At 35.4% G+C, this 23646-nt stretch overlaps 1 protein-coding gene across 1 annotated transcript in view; it reads left to right on the top strand.

Moving 5' to 3' along the window:
- The window catches only part of IL1RAPL1 (interleukin 1 receptor accessory protein like 1), a 777597-nt gene that overhangs the window by 398063 nt on the left and 355888 nt on the right, over positions 1-23646 (top strand). The window lies entirely within an intron of this gene.

The following is a 23646-nucleotide window of genomic DNA, read 5'->3' as shown; positions in this document are numbered from 1 at the left end:
TTTGTTATATATATAAAATACTTCCTGTTGAAGTTTTCTTGTCTGAAAATGAAGATAATCGTATATGTTACTTTAAGAAGTTTTATTCTGCAATGAATGGAGAGGAGGAATTGCTTTCCAGCAATGTAAGAACACCTTATTCCATTTTTAGCTTGTGAACACTAATGACTCCATGACTGATCTTATTTTTCCTTTTAAATTTACTTATAAAGGACTTGTTATATCATGAATTACTAATAGTTGGTAATGTCATTAAGTGGATTTATATTCAGTAGAAAATTAAGATCATCAAAATACTTATTTCTGGAAAAACTTGTTACAGAGATGTTTTAAGATACCAAGAAACTAAACATTTTGCTAGTTCTTACTCTGCTGTTGTTATTCTTATGAGGTCAAAAAGCATGGATGAAGGTTAAAAACCCACTTCAGTAGTAATTGAAAATTTTAAAATTATCCTTTGTCCTTTTCTCCATGTTTTAAAATAAAAATATTACCTACAGTATATATATATTTTATAAATAAAACATTTGCATTGCCAATACAGCATAAAAGTTGGCACTTCAAAGTACTGTTGGTTAGTACAAAAATTTTGAAGCTTTTTTTTGCCAGCCCTGATGGCAAACCTTTTGCACTGATGGTTGTCTGTTAGAACACTGAGAAATGTCCATTTTGGAATACACTTTTTCCCCCTTTGTTCATTTCTGACCTGGTTTCAGATTGCTTTCATTTTTTTGCAATTGTATTTCAGTAGTTTAGGAAATTGCCAGGCAGTGCATGTCAGAACAACTTTGTCTATTGTGCAGGGTTTCTTTACACTTTGGTTTTGCAACTTTTTGATTTATCTGGATTTACACATTTGGAGCAGATATTTGGACCTCAGCACAGGAAAGACATGGCCCTGTTGGAGCGAGTCCGAAGGAAGACGACAAAGATGATCAGAGGGGTAGAACACCTCTCCTATGAATACTGGCTGAGGGAGTTGGGGCTGTTCAGCCTGGAGAAGAGAAGCTCTGGGGACACCTTTCAGTACTTAAAGGGGTCTTATAAGAAACATGGGAACAGACTTTTCAAAAGGGCCTGTAGCAATAGGACAAGGTGTAATGTTTTTAAACTAAAAGAAGGTAAATTTAGACTAGATATAAGGAAGACTTTTTTTACAATGAGGGTGCTGAAACTCTGGAACAGGTTGCCCAGAGAGGTGGGAGATGCCTCATTCCTGGAAATGTTCAAGGCCAGGCTGCATGGAGCTCTGAGCAACCTGGTCTAGTTGAAGATGTCCCTGCTCATTGCAGGGGGGTGTCCTTTAAAAGTCGCTTCCAACCCAAACTATTCTGTGATTCTATGCTTCTAATTAATACCTCCCATTCATTTTAATTACTATTTTATGCTTTAGGTACAGGTGAAATTGATGGAATGGTAAATAATGCCTACATATTAAAAAATGTATGCAGCAACTTTATTCTTCGAGGAAGAGAGTATGACGCATAGGAAATACTCCTTTTCAACATTACAAGCACTGTATCTCTTTTATAAAAAGCATGTAAACAGTGCTGAACTCTTCTAGCTATCAAAGCGAAGGTCCAGTTGAAAACTGTAAAGACCTTTAAAAGATTTGATCATAGTGCTGAAATGCCATTTCTGATTTTCACAATGAGCAACAGGAAGCTGCCTGTGACAATTTACTCACAGAAATCTTTGGATTCTGATTTCATGTGAGCTAATGACTGTTGTAAAATGGTCAGTGAGATACAGTGAGGTAGGTTTTATTTCTGCGAAAGTGTGATTTTTTTACTTTCACCATCCTATAGACCTTCATCATCGTCATCATTATTATTAAGTACAAGAATTAGCAGGTAACATCCTGAGTCTGTAATTATATTACAATGATCTACAGGCAGGTGAATGGTTGTTGCAGCTGAAAATGGCAAGACAGTGGGATTGTCTTGCAGAAAATTACAGAATTGATAGAAATCACACATCTATTGTGTTGCAGGTTTTATGCCATTGAGAGTAGTGTTTTGTGGGTTTTTAAGTTCAACTCTTTTGCTGTTACCAAAACCAAAAGACAAAATGCATTATCCTTGCAAGCTTCAGACTGTGTCATCTGAAAGATTTGGTGAAAAACTAGACAGTTATTTAAAGTAGCATCTCTTTCCGTTGTTTGAGATTCATCAGTTCAGGTAACTCTTGTCTAGCAGTGATAGCTTGAGTGTTGTCCAGAAGTTTTAGCACTTGTTTACCTAATCTCTTACAGCAGATAATATTATTATTGAATTTAGGGACTCAAAAAATCCTGTATCTGATAAAGCAGGCTTAGTAATGAAAATCACTATGTTTTTGCATTATACTTGTCTTGGCAAGAACACCTAGTAGAACACATTTTTTTCACTAGCAAGAAAACATGTAGTTCAGAGTTGCAATCCCTGAGTTGTTCACTCATCAGAAAACCAGAATTAAGCAGGAATTATAATTGAATGCAAGCTGGAGGGGGATTTGCAGAGAAGAACAAAGTATACAACACAGCATCATTTTCTACCCAGATGTTAATTTGTTTCTCACTGGATGAAACCGATCTGTTGTTATGTATTTATGTGTGGATTTTGAAATGTTTTTGAGAAGCTTATCTGTGGAGCAAAGGGTTGACTTCAGCCCCTGAGTTGGTTCAGTTGCCTGATTTCTTTACACAGGCTAGCTAGCTTGACTCCTGCTTGACAGCTCCTGAGAGCTGATATTTGGAAATTAATACTTGGGGGGGGGCAGATAATTTCATGTTTTGCTGAAAGAAGAGGAAATATGCTTAACTAGTGTTTCTCAGAAGCAATACCACCTTGGTTTTCTCTCTACCAACCCTCCTCTTGGCAGAGGTGTGGGGAAATGATTGAGGAAGTATGTTAATGAGTACATATGGACCACAAAACTGAAAAGTTGAGGTATGATTTTCTGTCACTGGGAAACTGAGGATTATTCTGTCCTATTAGCAAAAAAGAAAATGTCCCATTTGCAAACATGGGTATGCACTCTGCTATACCAGTGCTGACCCTCTGCCTTAGAAATTGTAGTGGTTATTACCTGTGGCTATGCAGCACCCCTTTCTTTGCATTTTCCTACTCTTGTTACAGGAGCCATCACATTTCATATTCTAGTACCATTGGATAAACAAGCAATGAGCCTGGTTTTAATTCATCTGTTGTGCTATAACTTGTCTTTGTTCATTAGCTTCTATGCAGGCAGATGATCTGTCCCTGCAGCAGATGTGCACAGGACAGCAGGCACTGTTGCCACCCCAAGATGAGGTCTCTTCTGCCAGGATTCAGTGCTCAGGGTCTCCATCTGCATGCACATGCAATTTAGTCACCACATAACTTGCAGTTTTCACTAAATTAATTTGAATTTTCACATTCTAGGTTGCCCCCTCACAAGTCTTTCTCTATTGAGTAGACAGGAAACCAAGTTTCTGTTAGGCACGCAAATTAGATGTGTAAAGTGGACAGTATGAGTAGTCTCCAAAGTGTTACTTTTCCACATGATTTACCATATATGAATTGGATCATTCTTAAGAATTATCTCTTCATAAAATGAAGGAGATATACTACTTCTGACATTGTTTCCTCTCTCACAGAAGTGCATCTCTCCAGTCTTTCAAATTTCTGTATTGGGAACCACTGCTTCTATGTGTTGTACTTTTGGAATAGGTCTAAAATGTCAATAATATAATGACCAAAAGGAGAATGCAAATTGTATGCAACAGTTCTCTTGGAGCGATCTCAAATTCTGCCAGGCAGCATGTCAAGTTTTCAGGTATTAACCTGTAGTTGTGAATCTGTGTAGTTAGGAACACAAGGGAAAAATTAAGCAAAAGAGACATAACATATTTCTGTGGACTGTACAGACTGTAGGATAAACTTGAATTGCTTTAATCAGACTGGAGAAACCCTTAAAGGAAATAACTGAATATAGTCTGAAGTGACCATATTAGGATATTGATAAGGAATTCTTTAAGGTTTTATTAAAATTAATAAGGTTGTGTTTTTCTTCTTACAAAGCTAGATCCATCTGATAGAGGCCGACCTGTACTGTCACTAGCTGAAGCAATTATTTTCCGTGTTGCTGTTTTGTGATTTCTTTGAAGTATACTTGTTCCAAGATTTGTAATGTATCTTCAAAAGATAAAGCATAGTTTTGTTAATATAATTTTATGCTACAAATATGCTTCTTGACAATACTAGCAATATCCTACTTGTTCCCTGTATTACAGTGATCAAGATATAAATTGATGAATCAAATTACTTTTTCTCCCTTCAGCATTTCAGATAAGCATAAAAGATGGCCATAAGGTGATTGTAGGGCTTTTCCAAATTACTAGTCAAAAATAAGCAAAAATGAGGTACACTTGCACAAAGAAGTGCAAATATAAGCTGACCACATATAAGTGTCAAGTATAAATTAAATTTGGGCTGTGAATTACAAGAGAGTTGCTAAACACTAGAGGAAGGACATTATGAAACAATTTCCAACATCAATGTCAGAAAAAAATTAAGTGGTCTTCAGAACTGATATAAGAATCTCTATTTCCTCCATTGATTGAGCTGATAGACAACTAGAACCATTGCCCCAGAAGAGCTGGCCCAGTCCTGCCATTAAAAACAGTGGGTTATTTATTAAAGAAGGGAAGAGGTGGGCATTTTTCTCTTCTTTTGAAGCCTGTACACTTTACAATGGGCACTCTTTACAATAGTGTCTAGAAGTAGATTTCCTCTCTGATACATTTCAATGGATTTAGTTTCTGTTTGCATATAGTTTGTTTTTTTTAATATTTAAGTAGATATTGCATGTTTTCATGTGAAAGGTTATTTTCACTAACCTCCATTACCTTTACGTGTTCATTTTGGTGGAATGGATCATATGATGTCAAGAATTGTCCAGTAAAAGATAGAAAAATACATTTATATGCAGATTAAAATAAAAACTAAGCAACTGTTAGCAACTCAAGAAAAAGATCAAAATATTAATTTATGAAATCTTTATTTTCTTATCTATGTTTTGGATTATATTTCTTTACCATAAGTTTACTATGTAACTTTTTTATTTCTAACAGTTTAGAGTTTAATTTTGATGTCTTTTATCTTCAGTAGTTAATTTTTTCGCTATTACATTATGTTGAACTAGGGCCTAGTTCACAAAGGAATTAATTCTATGTGTCAATGCCTTGCTGGGACCAGATGTTCAAGTGGATCTTTTAAACATGCTGTACCCAACAGCTCTTCAGGATATTTCAGGCTGGAAACAAAACATCTGGCACATAACACTGTTAGTTCTAAAAGGTTTTTTCTATTCTTTTGTCAAGATATTTATTTGTATAGTAATAGGAATTATTTGATATTTTAATGAAAATTTTTCATTGTAGAAAATATTTAGTAAGTTTATAATGCTATTTATGTTGGATATCTGGGGGAAAGGAAAAAATCAAGCATAAGAATGCCTCAAAAAAACCCCTGGAGAAGTCAAAGACAAAGGGAAAACCTTATACGTTAATTAATTTTCTTGTCAAGTTCGACATTTCTGATATGCCTGGAAAACAAACAACAGAAAAAAGTCATATTTCTAAAACCTTTTTGCCAATGTGAAACCTCACTCTCTCGTGTGTCTGGCCTTTACTAATTTGCCCTATTCTAAAAGGTTTACCATACTTGGCTGCAGTGGGCTCCTCTCTTTTGGACAAATGCACCTTTTAATACCATTGTGAGCTAACCGGGCTGTAATTCCTCTGTTGTGTTGATCCCTTCTAGCAACATCAGAACAGGCAAGACAGCAGAGGAGAGATGTATACCTGGCATCTCTCTAATGATTTAGATAAAAAATCTGAATGCCTTCTTTCCTACTAATCAGAAACAACATTCCAATACAGACAGGACAGTCCTGTCAAAACCAGTGTGCCGAGAGGGAAGGAAAAAGACTTCTTTTAAAACAGAATTTTGGTTAAGATTGATCCAATTATTCAGGCACCCTCATTTCAGTGAACTGAACAGATAATTCTGCTGAAGCTTCTGCGGTTACCTCTTCAAAATGCTGAAGACACAAGGCAGTTGTAGAGATAGGTGGGACAGTAGAAAAGAGAATAAAAGCTCTTTGGTGTCTTTGGTGTCAGCTGCAATAGAGTTAATTTTTCTTCTCAGTAGCTGGTACAGTGCTGTGTTTTGGATTTAGTATGAGAACAATGTTGATGACACACTGGTGATTTTAGTTGTTGCTAAGTAATATTTAGTGTAATTCAAGGACTTTCCAGTTTCTTAGGACCTACCAGTGAGAAAGCTGGAGGAGCACAAGAAATTGGGAGGGGACACAGCCAGGACAGCTGACCTGAACTAGCCTAAGGGACATTCCATACCACAGAATGGTCATGCTCTATGTATAAACCAGGGGGAGCTGGCTGGAGCCTGCTGATTGCTTCCTGGGGACTGGCTGAGCACCGGTCAGTCAAGTGGTGAGCACTGTGCACCACTTGTTCAGGTTTTTTCCCTTTTGGATTTTATTTCTCCCTCTCTCTCCTTCTCATTATAGTTGTTATAATTATTATTTATATTGCTGTTATTGTATTTTATTTTCATTATTAGATTATTCTTATCTCAGCCCACAAGTTTTACCTTTTTCCCAAATCTCCTCACCGTCCCTCAGGGCAGGGGGTGGGGATTGAGCAAGTGGCTGCTTGGTGCTTAGTTGCCAGATGAGGTTAAACCATAACAGTTTCTAATTCCATTTTTATGTGGGGGTTATAATGCATAAATGGAATAAAATGTGCTTTGAAACATGACCTGTCTAAAATGTGGCTATATACATGTATATATAATGTAGGTTTTAACTGTGTTTATTTTGATTTTGAGAAGAAAAATAGCAGGCATCTAGAAGGTGAAAGAGGAATCCAGAAGGGATCACTTTAGTATTATATTTTTTTCTCTGAGAGACAGTATTTTCCAGAGGAAAAAAAAAAAAATCAAGTATGCTCTGAAGACATGTTAAATCTGGAAAAGAGATTCAATCAATGAAGTGTGAAATGGAAGGAATTTAATCCCACTTTCAGCGCAAACCTTTATGTGGCTTTAACTATGGAGTTATTAAGAACATTTTTATAACAATAAAAAGTCATATCAGCTAGAGTTCATATATAATCATGTAAAGTGCTCCAAATCAGTTATGATATCTGGATTTTAATTTTGATCATTTAATTCCTACAACTGAAAATAGCCTTTCCTTCTTTCTTTACATTTACAAAATCACTTCTGAGGAAACAGAAAACAGGAGTGCTGAGGATGAAGATTGTGAGAATCTTGGGATTAATGTGCCTCATTCCATTTATTTGCTCTATTACAAGTGTGAAATAATGCCCAATATGCCATATAGTGAGGTTTAATCCCATCAAATTTCACACATACTACACAGAGGACATGTTTTAGTTTTGGTTTTATTTTCTTGCCTACCCTTCTTGGTTAGTGATTTGCAATTGCCATTTCAGGAGGTTTATAATTTTACATTTGACTTTCTTTACTCTGTTTTACTGTTTGTAGCTCTGGGTATCATAATATGAATTATTCTAAATAGAAATAATCCTTTAGAAAAAATGTTGGCCTTAAATGCAAAGGTTAGCTGAAAGAAAAAGGGGTTCATATCAAAATCTTCCACAGCAGGGTCATTCATATTAATCAGGTCTTTTCTGTAAAGCTATAATTTTTTATTTATGCTGGTGGAAGACTTTGTTTGCTATGGTTAAGCCATAAACAAAACAAAAGCTTTTCCTCAGGTATGTTTATTGCCATTAAAGATCAAGCCTCGGAGAAAGGTTGTAATTAAACTTCTGATGACCCATATAAAAGTTAAGTTTACTTACAGAATGCAACACAGCAGTGCAGAAAACATTGCTCAGCTGGAGACAATGTTACTCTCTGAGACAAGTTGCCCTTGATATTAGGAAGACTGTATTGAGGAGGAGCTTGATAAGTATTATTTCTCAGTCTGTTTACAAACCCAAGTGTAAAATGGGAGACACATATGACTTCTCCTACTGTTCGGCTAATGTACCAAAAATTACCAAGTGAACAGCCATCCTGAGCTACTGGATCTGCACTAATTCATTACTATAAAATGGAACAATGAATGGCGCTAGTCACAAAAACCCTGGGGGAGGTTTGTGAAAAAGTGAATGAGGGGTTGCTGTAAGTTCTCTGAACGCTTTCAGAGACTGATCTGATCTTCAAAAGCGAAGTACAAATTATGTGTGACTTGGAGATATCTGCACTGACAGTTTTGAGCTTTGCAGCTCTCCAGACTGGAAGCTGTGCAGTCTCATTAACACAGAGATGCTCCCAACCTGAAGTACAAAACTTAACAGCTTGTGCACTCTACTGTGATAAAATCAGGCTGTTTCATGTCCAGTCAACTCAGGCCACGCTAAAGTAAGCCAAGCTCACCCTGCCTTATAAATCTATGTAAGCTGGTTTTTTTTTTCACTCAGAATAGGTATAAAGATTTTTATACATGGAAAAAAAATAATAATAAAAAAAATAGATATAAGACAAAGAAAAAGAAGGAAGAAAACATACATATGCGTATATTTACATATGCTGTTTGGGTTTTTTCCTGACTCCTTAGAGAATCCTGGTAGACTGTCACTCTCCTACTGTGTCCTCATTTCAGGTAGTTCACCTGGTGTCTAAACACCCATTGAAGCAAGTAGAATTTTGCTTCAAAATAAAATTTCCCAAGAATTTTCATCCAAAGGCACAGAAACTTCAGGAAGTCCAAGTAAAATGGACAACTTCATTATCAAAAATGACCTTGTGTTCCGGTGAAATTTCCTCGTCATATTTGAATTGCTAGAAATTAGAATCATAGAATCACAGAAACATTTAGGTTGGAAAAGACCTTTAAGATCAAGTCCAGTTGTTTACCCAGGACTTCCATGTCCATCACTAAACCATGTCACGAAGCATGTCATCTATGTGTTTAAGTACCTCCAGGAATGATGATACCACCACCTCCCTGGGCAGCCTGTTCCAATGCTTGACCACCCTTTCACTGAAGATTTTTTTTCCTCACATCCAATATAAACCTCCCCTGGCATAACTTGAGGCCGTTTCCTCTTGTCCTGTAGATTGTTTTCTGGGGGAAGAGACCAACACCCACCTGCCTACAACCTCCTTTCAGGTAGCTGTAGAGAGAAAATCTCACTGCATTCTGTAGAAATTCATTCTACATTCTGTACAATTTCTGTAGAAATTCAGAAGTGAATATTGTAATTTTAGGATTTTCTATGTCTTCTTTTATCTTTATGCCAGAAATTGCAGTCCTCTCTAGAAAGATGACAGACCTTAAACTTTATTCATCATAAAGCAGTCAAACACGTTCACACGTAAATTTAGTGTTGGAACATTTTCTAAATGGATAAATATGATTTACCCCAGAATAGGAAATCTGGGGAGATAATATGAACTCTTCCAGGAACTTTACTTGTTTGTTGTTGAATTTATATGAAAAAGACTTGGATGCTGACAAGAAACGAGACAAACCAAACCAAACCAAAATAACTAGGAACAGTGTAAGACCTGGTGTTCATAAACAAAAGTGAAACTTTATCAAATATGTTGGTATTTTCATATGTCATCTTCTCTACCTTTCAGGATTATCTGGTCTTGGTTCTCTCTGATACTTTTAATACAACTTTTATTTTATTTAATTCCCCTTATTTTTATTCCTTTTAGTTTGGGAGAGAGAAAAATGGAAGTGCTTTTCTTTTTTCTGACAGAAAAAGTCAGTAGTTCTTTTTATCTCTCAGTCTGGACATATAAACCCAAATTCACCTTTGGCTGGCATGGATGATGGGATCTTTGTGTATTTGTCTACTTCAGTCACATCTCCTCTCTTCTGGCATAAATCTAAGCCTGAATTTGTGCATTCCACATGTTACTTTCCTCAGTATTAGCAGCAGGCTATGACACCAGTGACCCTCAAATTGCACAGCTTCAGTTTGCACTCAGATTTCAGTCTCATCAGTATTCCTTACACTGTGAAGCAAAATTCATCATTAATAATTAAATTGTGTATTTAAGTGTGCACATACATGTGCAGAAGAGGACAGTAAGGATAGATAGAAGGTGAAATAGTTATTAAATTGAACAGTCCCTGAAGAAATTTTAAATAATCACAGATCAAAATCTATTTAGTCTCTGTGACCTTATCTTGAAAAATATACTAACATTTTCTTTACCCCAGTGCATTTGAGGTAGCAAAAAGGCTGCACAGAGATCAAACAGAGTGAAGCATCACTCAATAGAAGTTAATCTCAGTGGAATATTTGGGTTATAATGTGCTCTTACAACCATTTTTAATTTCATTGAATTCTTTTATATAAATGTTCATTCCTTCAGTGACTGGGAAGGCATAGTATGAGTTTGTAGGGCCAGTTCCTTTAACTTAAAATATAGTAATTTACACTAGTGGATATTTGAATATGTTCAGAAAAATTATTCAGTTATTATAATTAGCTCAGTTTTTCATATAACCCAAGTATGACCATACACTATATAATTAACTAAAAGCATAAAGAATAAGAAATTTCTAATGATGTTTATCAGGTGCAGTCATGCCTATTGCCAACTCAGGAATTAAGAAACATCTTCTAATTTAGACAGACATGTGAGTACTAGGGTTAACTAAAAGCATAGTTTATTATACTGAGTTTTGTTTATTTTAGGCTGGTTTGCATTTCACAGGAAAGATAATTAATCTTTTTTTAAGAAAAAAAAAAAAAAAAAAAAAAGATAGTACGGGGAGATGGGTATCACTACCATCTTATATCATGCTATAATTCCTAGTCCTGTTGGTCTTATGTGCCAGGCTTCTTTGAATGATATATCCCATAAGGATCCATCTGATGACTATGAAAGGGCAGACTAATGTCCCATATAAAATAGTTATGGGTCAGCTGAGGAATCTTTCTGGTCCATGGAAGAGAATGAACCATGAGATTCAATTTGACACAAAGGATTATATTCTGAAAATCGGACTCGTAATTTTTGCTCTGGAAAGCATTTTTAAGGAAAATTTAAGATTTAAGACAGATGCAAACAGAACACAAGGATTCTCTTGTTGCTGCCTGTTTAAGTTAGCTGTGCTGCATAGCATAAACAAAAGTGTTAGCAATAACAAAAAGATCTCCCAGCCTTAAACTGAAATTTTTGTCTTGATACCAGCTTTATCTAGGAATTTAATCTGAATTTTGGCACATGAATTAGTATCTGCAGAACTTTACTGTCTCTAGAGTTATCTGTGCTTCCTTACCCTCTATTCTTTCTCTTCATGGTTAGTTACCACTGCTTTGCTAGCAAATTCTGTCCCTTCTCCCAGCCAAATTGTGATAACAAGAAAGAAAAACTTCTTAAACCTTTTGATTATTAACGACAAATATAGGAAGGTAATGATTACCACATAAATATACAAAACATGATTGTGTAGGTTAAACACCCAGGAAAAAGTCTGATGTTGGAGAACACCACTGTTCCTGCCTTGAGACATGTCAATAAACATTCAGTATGCACTTTGACTGCCTGGCATTTAACAGAACTATAGAGACAATGCATTATTTTTTTTTTATTATTTTTTTTTAAACTATATATAGATTTCTTTTCTGTTCAGTGGAATTTATAATGTCTAAGTTTTCAATGAATGTCTGCTATATTACATAGCTTTAGAGTGAAGAGCAAATGAAACATATATTTTGAAGTTGGTTTGACCAAATCTGTGGAACTTCATTTTGGTATGGTGTGGGTTTTGGCTGGGATAGAATTAATTTTCTTCACAGTAGCTAGTATGGGGCTGTTGAACCAATTCTTGAAGTGTATCAACATAAAATTGCTGCCTTTTTTTTTTAAAATACTATCAAAGTGATTTGGATGCTCAAAGTCCAAATCCTTTCTTGTGTGCAATATTCATGCTGAACTCTATGTTTAGTGGTGTAATTTGGTCTTCGTTATTCATCAAGAGGTTTTATGGCTGCAAGGATATTGTATGAGATGACGACTAAGACATGTGGCTGCTAGGGTAAATCTGAACAATGTGACCAGATCACAAGTCCCAGTGGCACTGTAGGAAAAAGTAGTTCCAATATCAAATAAATATTCTGTATCTGTTCATTAAACCCAAATAAAAATATATTTTATAACAAAAAATTTCTTTCAATTGGAGATGGCATTTTTTTTCTGATTGAAAATGCTGCCAGTATTTAATGCAAAAAGTATTTATACGGTATTCATTGAGTCAGGATGCAAAAATGTACTTCAATATAAGAATGCAATTTGTTTGCTTTGTCAATTTTATTTTAGATGTATTCTAGGATATAGCATGAGGAAAGAAAGGGAAATGCTCTGATGTTTTGATTTTGCATTTGAAATTCAACGCAGCTAGGCACATCAACATGCTTACCTGATGATCCACAAAGGTACCTAAGGAAGCTTTTTATCTGAGTCCTGTGGCATTTTGATTCCTAACTCAATTAAATCCATTCTATTTATTTAGGTTTGCTTCAGTCAAAACGTTCATTCTAAGCTTTAAAGTAAGCTTTCTTGAAAGGAGCAAGGTTTCCTTCTCAAACCCAAATAGTAATGGTTTTCATTTCCTTACCTAATGAGATTAAAGTACTAAATTATTGTATTACTCTGGTGACCTCTTTCTCTTTGGTAAGCTGTCTCAAGTGCAGCAAACATGGCATATGGGAACAGAGGAAATGTCAAACTGGTGAGCAAAGATTTACCAAATTTAATATCTTTCATAAGCTTTCGCTTCTAGACTTTATACGGGGGGGGGGGGGGGGGGGGGAAGAAAAAAAGAAAAAAAGAAGGGGGGGGGGGGGGGGAGGAAAATGCCAGGTGCTGTAATAATATGGTTTCTTCTAAAACAGAAAAAAGTGTACAAACAGATTTATAATGAATTTTTGTAACCCATGGAGTGCAGATTTACTATAGTTAATATTTTCTCTTTAAAGTTCAGTTAATATGTTGTTCCTTGCTAAGGCTTTCATGAGATTCCTATTGCTTTTAAACTTCCATGTTTTGTACTTGTTAACATCTTCAAGGAAAAAGTATATATCATAAGAACTTATTCAATTAAAAAATAATTTCTATTTCATAAGCAGATGTGTTCTTTCTATAGCAATTTGATGAGAAATTATCCCACTGTTGCACGTATATGGAAGCTTTTCTTGTCGTTTTGTGGAACAGCTTTTTTTTTTTTTTTTTTTTTCCTCTCCCAGTCTGTTATTTTCCATTTTTGGTAGTAATTAAATAACAGATTTTTTTATATACAAGGGCATCTACTTTAGTTAACAAATTCCAAACTGACAATTGCTAAGTTTCTTATTTTGTCTAGTATGTATTTCCTAGTTGTTAGGGTACTGGGTGCTGTATTGTGCAATGCTGGTAGTAAGCTTCAGAGTAATGTCAAGAATTTATTTTTCCATTAAGCCATTCATACAGAAAAGTTTAAACGACTCTTAGGATTAAAAACAAATAAAAAAGAGATGGAAAATCTGTCCCTTTCTGAATCTTGGATGCCTGCATACATGTACACAAAGTAGTACACCAAAAATATAGCAATATCTCTTAGCATTGTATATTTTTTGCTATTTATTAAGATATGTAATTGCATAACATAGAATAGACTTCTCTCTGTTAAAAACAACAAGTATGTTTTAAAATACATCACCCACTAAAAAGACAGTTACACAAGGGGTGCAGTCTGCCATTTTTCACCCCACCTTTAACCATGATTTATCCCTGTCTGATGGCAAGGCAATGCACATCCTAGTCTGACTTATCCTGTGGAAAAACTCTCTTGTCTCCCAATATGACGGTGCTTATTGCCAGGCCACACATTGGTGCCATGACAGCCATAACCAGGCCATAAAGCAGCTGTCCCTCCGCACCTCTTGCCCCTCCCACCTCTCTGCCCCCATGCCTCCCTCCCTACTCTCAGGCTCAGCCTTTGGGTCCACCTCTGCTCCACTTACCTGCCCAAGGATGTCTAAGGGAAGAAGACATTATTCTCTCCTCATGTGTTTAAACTGTTTCTGAAGTGTCTTACAACCGCTGGAGATTAAAGCCTTCTTTAACGGATTTCTGATGGCATCATATATTTTTATTCACTTATTGATATAAATACTGACATTGTGTCCTTGTCTAATACCACTGTAATTATTAGGTCAGTTCTTTTGCATGGAAATACACCCGCAGTTAATCAAATTGAAGCAGTGCTGTGCACCAAAGATAATTTGAAAATTCTTGTAATCTTTTGGAGAAATATAAATAATTTCTTTATGCTGAGTAAAGAAAAAACCTTTTCATAACTGCTTTATGCTGTTAATGTTATACTGTATTTCAATCAATTTAATTGCAGGTATAGATACAAATATCTGACACATATATGTCTTAAAATAAATCTGTGACCACAGTTTGAGTCCAGTAGGACTACCTGTAGGCAAGAAATAATCAAAATCACTAGAATTTTTATGAAGTTAACATATACATAGAAAAAGAATATTGATATTTTCAATCCAAGATCACAGGTCCAATTTATTAATTCTTTCCCAGTATTTTAAGAGTGAAAGTAATGTAGAACAGAGTAATAAGCAGAAATATGTAATTATTTTTTAATATGTACTATTGTTGGCAACCTCATGGCCTATGTATACTTAATAACTATGTTACAACTTCTAATCTTTAAAACTATAAAGTAAAAAACGATCCTTTGATTCAAAGTCTGTTTGAAATATATAATGTTTCTTTAGGTCTCAGCTCTTCTGAAGCACTTACTGCAGTTATTTTCATTTCTGTACAGTCCTAGTCACATAGTCATGATAATGCAGCTTAAGAAATTTTCACCAGCTACATTACAGCAACAAGGTGTTTGCACTCTCCTATGCACGCCATAATTTGATTAATTTTGATACTTTTGTATTATGAACTAATCTGCTAAATTTTCTCATACTTACTCCAAATGGAGAGTCTTCGCATATTTAATTTTCACAGTTCAGCTGATACTCAGCAACTTGTATGTGATATTCAGCAGTTGTGTTCTTTGTAGGAAAAAGTTTAAAGGTATAAAGTGCAGCTGCTACTCAACTGTCACTGAAATTCTAACATGAAGATATCCTTGATCTTCCTCATAATCTCCAAAATGAAGCTACTAGATAACATAATGCACTTTCAGAAACCGTTTCAATAAGAAAAGATTATGGAAAAGATTAAATGATTTGCCATCTGCCATGCAGCTTGATACACTGTGTAACCCAGATATTCTTTTGGAAATCATCTTTCTAAAAAACATTCTTACATGGGCTTCTTCAGTTTGGTGTAACCAATTCCTGTGGTAATTTCTCTTCAGGTTGGGTTACTATTTTGTTTTAGACATTTGCAATTCCAGAGGGAAATCTAAGATCAATACATATCAGACTTCATTTCCTCACATACTAGTATGGACATTCCATATATAGTAAACAATAGAAATTGTATGATAGTGGCACGGAGTAGAAGTTAATTTTCAAAATAAATCATAGTGTGTTTGGGGATCAGGGAGGAAAGAGACTTGTATTAAGGTCCAAAAAAATTGCAGATACTCTAGTATAGCCACATAACACAGGACATAGAAATGTCCTCATATAAAGATGTATGGTAACTATAACAAACAAGAAACAATTCATTTCAGGTGGGCACTGATCATGAATGTAGTTTAATATCAGGCTTTGGAAATTAATCTAGTAAAAAGACTTGTGTTTTGTGGCTGTTGATGACATTATGCTACCATCTCTATGCTGTAACTGTAAATGTACAAGTGGCCTCTGAGTTGAAAATGAATAACTGAAAGAAGGTGGCACTCAGAAGCGCACAAAAGATTAAGGACCTTTGTACTGGGTCTGGCTGTGATGGAGGTATTTTTATTCACAGCAGCCTGTATGGTGCCATATTCTAGATTTGTGACTAGAACAGTGTTTTGACTATTGCTGATCAATGCTTGTACTACATCAAGGCTTCACTTTTTCCCTTTTTCTCCCCAAGGCAAGTAGGTCTGGGGGTGGGGGCCAAGAGACTGGGAGAGGCCACAGCTGGAACAGCTGACCTGAATTGGCCAAAGGGATATTCCACACCATATAACATCATGCTCAGCAATAAAAATTTGGGAAGTTTAGGCTTTCAGGGTGGCCATTGCTTAGAGACTAGCTGGGCATTGGTCTGCTTGTGGGTGGCGGCGAGTGCCTTTGCGCTACTTGGAATTTATTTTTCTCTTTCTTTCACTTCTTAAACTATATCTTGACCAATGAATTTTCTCACTTTTGCTTTTCCTAGTCTCTCCCTTGTCCTGTTGTGTGTGGGGCTTAGTGATTGAGTTGTGGTCAGTATGGCCTATGCTACCTTTAAATGTGTTTACTAAGCCTCCTATGTTATGTGGCATGGTGAACCAGAAGCGGGTTTGAAAAAAGTAAGAGATATTGAATGAGCATCATGGAAAGATTCTTGATTTAGTGTAGGAACTTACAACTGTATTTGTTCTTCCTTGGTTGCCCTGCCTGGCATAGTATATTTATTCTATTTTTTTCTTTAAAATAGTGCTCATGATTTAACTTTTTCTACAATGTAACAGTGATAATTAACGGATTAGTATCAATTCAGACAAGAATGCTATTAAATTTGGCTTCTTTTAGGTAAAAGAGAGAATGACATGAAACCTTCTCATCAGATAGACACAAAGGTATTTTCACACGTATTCTGCCTCTAAGTAGTCCAATGCCTAGGTATATATACTCGGTCTCATGTTAGTGCAGTATTCAGAAGCCAAGAAATACAGCATTTCTAATTAATTTACAGCAAAACATAGTTTTCTTTTTCCATTACTCCTCTTTGTATGGACTCATGCATTTGACAAGATTCCTCAGCTACCGAAATTGCCAATTTTAAAACTTCCCTTAGGTGAGACAGGGACAACTGCAGTTTTTAGGAATTAACTTCTTTAATAGATCATGGTATCCAAAATAATTTTTCTGTCTCTCTCAAATGTCCTTCATCATTCTTTTTTTCCTTTACTGGCACCCCCATACCAGCCACTAGACTGAGAATTAAATATGTAAGTTTTTAGCCTACAACATATTTTTTGCAAGTTTTCAGAGAATGAAAATGGTATTTCAAGATGAAAATGCTATCTCAAATGGAAGTGCAGCATAATAATGTGCAAAGCTATAATAGCAGTCAGTGCAAAAGGAAATTTAATCATATAGAATATACTTGATGTGGTGATTTGAAAACATAAGTACTAATGATAAATCCCTATTTTTTTCATGTTTCCAATTTTGTACTGGTACTTTTTTGAAAGTACAAAATCTAAGCAGTCTAAGAATAGAACTGACCATGTTCTTTTTCTCACTCCACAGTGTTTTGCATTTCTAAACTCTGCTTCTTCATTCCTGTTGGAGTTCATTTTTATAGCAAATAAAAGGATATACAAACCAAAAATAGACCTTTGCATTTCTTCATAATGAGAACACACAGTAGAATACCATGTGTTACATTGCATAGAGCTATTTGGCTCAGGCACTGTAATGAGTATGATATAAAGTATAAAATCTTGATTTTTGGGGTTTTTTTTGTGTGTTTTTTTTTGTTTGTTTGTTTGTTTGTTTGTTTGTTTTTTTTTTTAATGCTAGCTAGTCTAAGCAAAAAGCAAAAATCAACAAACAGGGTAAAAAGAGATAATCCAGAACAGACTGTGATTTTGATGGTGAAATATTGTTTTGAAAGTTGTTTTAAAGAAAGTAATCTTGAATCTTATGCATCTTTTGATAAACTTTTGAAAAGTTGTTTTATGAACAGCCAGGTTAGGGAAGCCTATTTTCTTGACAGATTATGCCCCATACTTCTTGACCCTACCCAAAAACCTTAGCCACACTGCTACAATATCCTTTGCTCACTTTCTCTACCCACCATATTTACTCCCCCTACATATACTACCAATTTGTTTCTGCATCCAGTAATGCTCTCCTTGACAAGTTCCCAGCTTTAGGAACAAGACCTGGTGCTTTCTGCTTATATACATGTTTTTCATAGTTTATGAGATCACTTCTTTATCAGATTTGGTTGCAAATGCCTAATGTGTTCAAAAACCTTGAAGCCGCTGACAAATAAATAGAATGTACAGTGACATTGCATAAACCTCTTCATAGGAAATTACATTGAGGACAGAACTAGAAACATAGATAAGGAGGAAAAAATAAATCTGTTTATTTTATTAAATTTATTTTTATTATTATTTTATTAAATATTGTGAAGCACAATATATTCAGGAGAATTTACTGTTACTGTTAAACTTAAAACATTTAGTTTTAAGACAACGGTTTTCAACAATCAGACCTAAATTGTTTAGATGCCTGGAATTCAGATTTCCACCAACATACTAGAAACTTGAAGATGTCTACTAACTGAAATCTATAAATTTAATTGAAACTTTTAAATGAAGCCAGGCTGTTGCAGTGGACCCAGGATTTATTAGCTTTATTGTTTTTCTCCTTTTCAGTGCTGAATTTTGCCTTGAAAACAATACATATGATCTTGAAAAATGAAAGGGAAGACCTTTTCAGTAATGTTAAATATTCTGTGTGCTGGGTCCTATCAACAGGTACAGCCTGCAAGAAGATTGTTTATCCAGCAGAACAATCTCATTATTAGGACAGTGATGTAGTGTCATTTATTTCATACCCTGAAATCACTCAAGAAATAATTGAGTGAATGATATTCATCCTGGACCCTGTATTGTGCTATTATGTGTAGCAATAACTGGAAACATATTAAAATAGAGATCAGGGACTACAGCCATTCATTTGAAGGCAGTTCTGAAATTTCAAAGGTGTTGAATTATTCAAGTATTTTCCAATTTATAAAATACAATAAAAGATGATTGACTGCTTGATGATGTGATGATAGAAACAAAAACATTGAAAAGTTTTGAGAGTATTTTTCTTTCTCCACAGTTTTTTGAATCAGCATAAATCTAAGTGTTGATTGTGTGTAGGTTGGAGCCATAACTAAGAAAAGAAACATTAGATATTCTCTTTGTTTAATGCCTTACTTATACACAAAGAAAAGAAAGAAAATCCAGTCAAAATAGAAATCTATTTAATATTAACAAATCTGAATGAACAATTAACCCTTTGCTCTTCTCTGTCTCTATTTGTGAAGGCAGCAACGCAAGTGTTTAACATGCAAATAAGTAATTTTTAAGGTGCCCGTGTCAATAGAAAAAGCTAAAGATTTCTATGAATGTAAAAGGTATCATGAATATAATTAGTCTTTGGGTCTTCAAAAATGACTCTTTTACATGTTTCAAGGAGTTTGGAAATCAGTATTTTAATTAAGTTTTTGATACATCCAGGTTTTCCTAGATTGAAAAGTGCATGTGTGCTCTATACACCAGTGTGTAGTGCAGAGTGTGCATGGAAAGTGTCTGTTACAGTGTGTGCATGCTATCATCTGTCTGAGTGTTCACAGGAATCTCATTTTTAAGGACACGACAGTCTATTATTCTTTCCATTACTTGGTTTTAAGCCTCTGTTTATAGACCTCAGTTACAGTAGAACAGGAGCATTTTAAGCACAGATAGACAGTTATCTCCTGAAATATCACTGTTATCACAAAGTATCAATGAAGTGTGTCTGTGTCTTATGACAAGAATGAAGAACTTTTGTTATATCTGTCAAAATTGCATTAACACCTTGTAGATGAAGGCCCATTGGCTGAGCAGTAGTGTGAGGTATTTTCTGGAAGATTTTTAAGGTATTAAAGCTTCCAGTTGTAATAAGATTAATATGGTTCTAAGTGACTTCAATGTCAGTGTTGGCAGAGTTTAACTGGTATATTTCTGTAAGCAGAAAAAGAACCACTGTCATGTTCACTTCACTGAAACATCACATTGAGAAGAGGTCATATTTTCTTAAGATTATCACTGAATGTAAATGCGAATGTGAATGTAAATGGCAGAACTATGAAATGGTTAAGGTTTGAGGAGACCTCTGGAAATTGCTGCTCAAACAGGGCCACCTACAAGCAGTTGTCCAGCACTTTGTCTAACTGGCTTTTGAACATGTCCAAGGATGGAGACTCCACAACCACCCTAGAAAACCTGAGCCAATGCTCACTCACCTTTACAGTAAAAAAGTGTTTCCCAATATTCAGAAAGATCCTCCTGTCTGTCAGTTTGGGTCCACTGCCTTTTGTCCTTTCACCAGACACCAGTGGAAAGAATCTGGCTCTGTGTTCTTTGCATCCTCCCTTCAGGTATTTATATTCATTAAGAAGATGCCCTCTCAGCCTTCTCCTCTCAAGGGTAGTCTCAGCTCTCAGCCTGTGCCCATAGCAGAGATGCTTCAGTTCCTCTAATCATCTTTGTGGCCCTTTGTTGGACTCCTTCCAGTCTGCCGACATCTCTTATGTACTGAGGAGCCCAGAACTAGACACAGTACTCCAGATGTGGCCTCACTAGTGCTGAGTAGAGAGGAAGGATCACCTCCTTTGCTCCTTTGATCTGTTGGCAATACGTTGACTAATGCAGCTCATCATACTTCTTTTGCTGCAAGGTCACTTCACTGGTTCATGTTGAACTCGGTGTCCACTAGGACCACAGGTTCTTTTCTGCCAGGTTGCTTTCCAGCTGGGTGGCCCACAGCATATATTGGTGAACAGGGTTGTTCCTCCCCAGATGTAGGACTTTGCATTTCTTCTTGTTGAACTTCATGAGGTTCCTGCCAGCCCATTTCTCCAGCCTGTTGAGGACCATCTGGATAGCAACATGACCCTCTGGTGTATCAGCCACTCCTTTCACTTTTATGTCATCAGCAAACCTGCTGAAGGTATACTCTGCCGTATCATCCAGGTCATTACTGAAAATGTTAAACAGGACTGGACCCAGTGTTGACTGCCAGAGTGCACCACTATAAAAAACTTAAAATACAAATCCATAATATTTAGAACATGCCAGCATTCATACTTGCTTGAGTTAATATTCTCTTAAGCTATCTGGTGGGACATACTGATGTAGTTAGTGCCAACAAATGACCAAATAGTTCAGTAGATAGTTACTTTGAAATGTAAACTTGTACTTTGTGATGTGAAGTCTTAGTGTAAAACTCCAGACAATTTGAGGCATTTAGGATTGCTTGATTTATATTCTTTTTCCATAGAAGTTTCATCCAATTTATATAATCAAAATAACTATCTCACAGAGCATTAATATAAATAAAAAGCCTACCTATTCAATCTATTGTTAACATTTTCCTTAAATGAGAATTAATTTCTTTATTAAATGGATTCCTTAAAATTTAATTCCTTATTTCCTTAATTCCTAATTTCTTAAAACTCAGAAACTGAACTTTGATAATTAGTTATCAGAAGTTTGGCAATGATCTCTCTGGGTTTGCATGTAAGTATAGAATACCTGCTAGTATGTTTGCCTAAGCCTACTAAACTGGACTGCATGTGATCCCGAACACTTTTTAATGAGGAACAGTGTGCTGAAAAAAAGGTGAAGTTTCCTGCTCCACCTAGTTAAACCTTCATTCAATTTGAAGGCTTGAAATGGAGTTGCTGCTATTCTGCAGCATGTCCTCATGTATTCATCAAGCTTAAGGAGCTGGGAACCATTAGAACTGAATATCCTGAGAGAGAAAATATGACTAGCAGAGTAATATTGTAAACCAAAGTGTACTAATGTAATTAGACAGTGAAAGGCAAGATTACAATTTGATAATAAAGTATGATGAAGAAGCTATTACCTGGTAAGTTATATAATGGAATTAAGTCTGCTTAGAGGTGCCTGTTAATTCATTTTTAGCAAGGGGATTTAGAAACAGAAAGAAATAGAATCAGATCAGAGAGAGAATGCTCTTTCCGAAAGATAAAAAATGAAATAATAAAAAATGTAAATGAATTCTGAAATAAACAGAAGTTAGTTTCTTATGTCCTGTGGGGAAGATAATGGTGTAGCCTTGTCCCCATTCACTTCAATTTCTGCAAGAGTACATCTATGTCTTGTTGTAAAGTAACCTTGTAAAACTTACAGATTTTTAGGGACTGTTGGGTATGGAAACTGGAACAGGAACATAATTAGTGTCCTTTCCTGATCTTAAAAGTGAACTCCAGAGGACACAATCCAAATATATATGATTTTTTGTTTGTTTTTCTCTATGTGAATTCTGTTCACAGTGCAAATTGATTCTAAAGCTTTTATTCTTTTTTCCTCCATCTTTCAATGTGGTATTGACATAGCTTTTTACTTACACAGTGATGTCTGGAGATGTTTATGTTTTTCTTATTTTGCTATGTATAATAAGTACTGTGATATTATCCAAGTGTCAATCTCAAAAATCACTAATTGACATGCTATTCTCCCAAATAAGAGATTAAAATAATTGTCTATGTTTAAAGTGCTAATAATACTGCTTTATCATGCCCAGTAGTTTTAACTCTCTGTTAAAGTCAGTATTCAATCAGCTTTAGGGTGAGAGGTATTTGATGTGACTTTAGCTTTGCAAACATTGATTTTCCAAGCTAGCTGGCTGTCTAAGCTCTTTTACAGTTAACAAAAGTGGCAAATACAGAGACAAAATATTTATGAGTCATAGATATTCAATTTAAGATGAAATAAATTGTCCTTTGAGTGTACTGATTGCTTTTGAACTGACTGGATTGGTGGCCTGATTAACTAGCTGAGGCTGGACAATGAGTTTTTAAATGAATGAACCTAATGGTGAATTTCCATGGTTGAAGTTCCTTAAGAAAAAAAAAAAAGCATAACCTTTTGTTAAGGAAGCTATTGTAAAAAGTATCTGTTCTTTTGCTCTTTTGCTATTCTTCACTAAAAATAACAGGAAGTGGGAGGGACGTTGGGTGGTGGTGTTTTGTTTTTTTTTTGGGGGGGGGTTGTTTTGTTGCTGGGCTTCAGAAAGTCAAATAAATTTGGTATTGCATTCTGATGAATAGTTATTGTGGGACAGTATTGACATTATTCAACAGGTGAAGAATATGAAAATTATTCTAGAATTATTATTAACCTGTACAGGAAAAAAATAAAAGCATTAATCGTTTAAACTAATTTGTAATGTACTTTTAGAAAGACATGCATTCAAAGTAAGATCTGCTTACCCTGTTCTTGAACAATCCATCAAAAATGCTGACAGTAATTTTCCTGACAGTATCTTTTCTCGCATTTGCTCTTATACTCTTATTGTTAAGACAGTTTCCTCTCCTCCTTCAAATCTAACCCAAACTTACATACTCTTTTGGTTTAGGCCACAGCTCCTTGTCCTAATGTCTTCTGAGATTGAGTAACACCTTATTTCATGTATGTGGTTACCTCGAAGGTATTTGATTGATGCAATTCACAGATTATGACACCCAGTATACCCACATGGCCTCTGTGTTCCAATAATTTCACACTAGTATTTTAAACTGGTCATACTGGAGTTCCATGGAATGAAAAAGAGCAATTGCTCCATTATTGTAGAAATTGTCAGCATTTAACACAACATCTCGTAATAACTCTGTTTTGCATAGACAAGTACCTGATGTT

The sequence above is a fragment of the Falco punctatus genome (assembly GCF_963210335.1).
Source record: "Falco punctatus genome assembly, chromosome: 2".
NCBI lineage: Eukaryota > Metazoa > Chordata > Aves > Falconiformes > Falconidae > Falco > Falco punctatus.
This window is presented reverse-complemented; position numbering and strand designations above follow the sequence as displayed.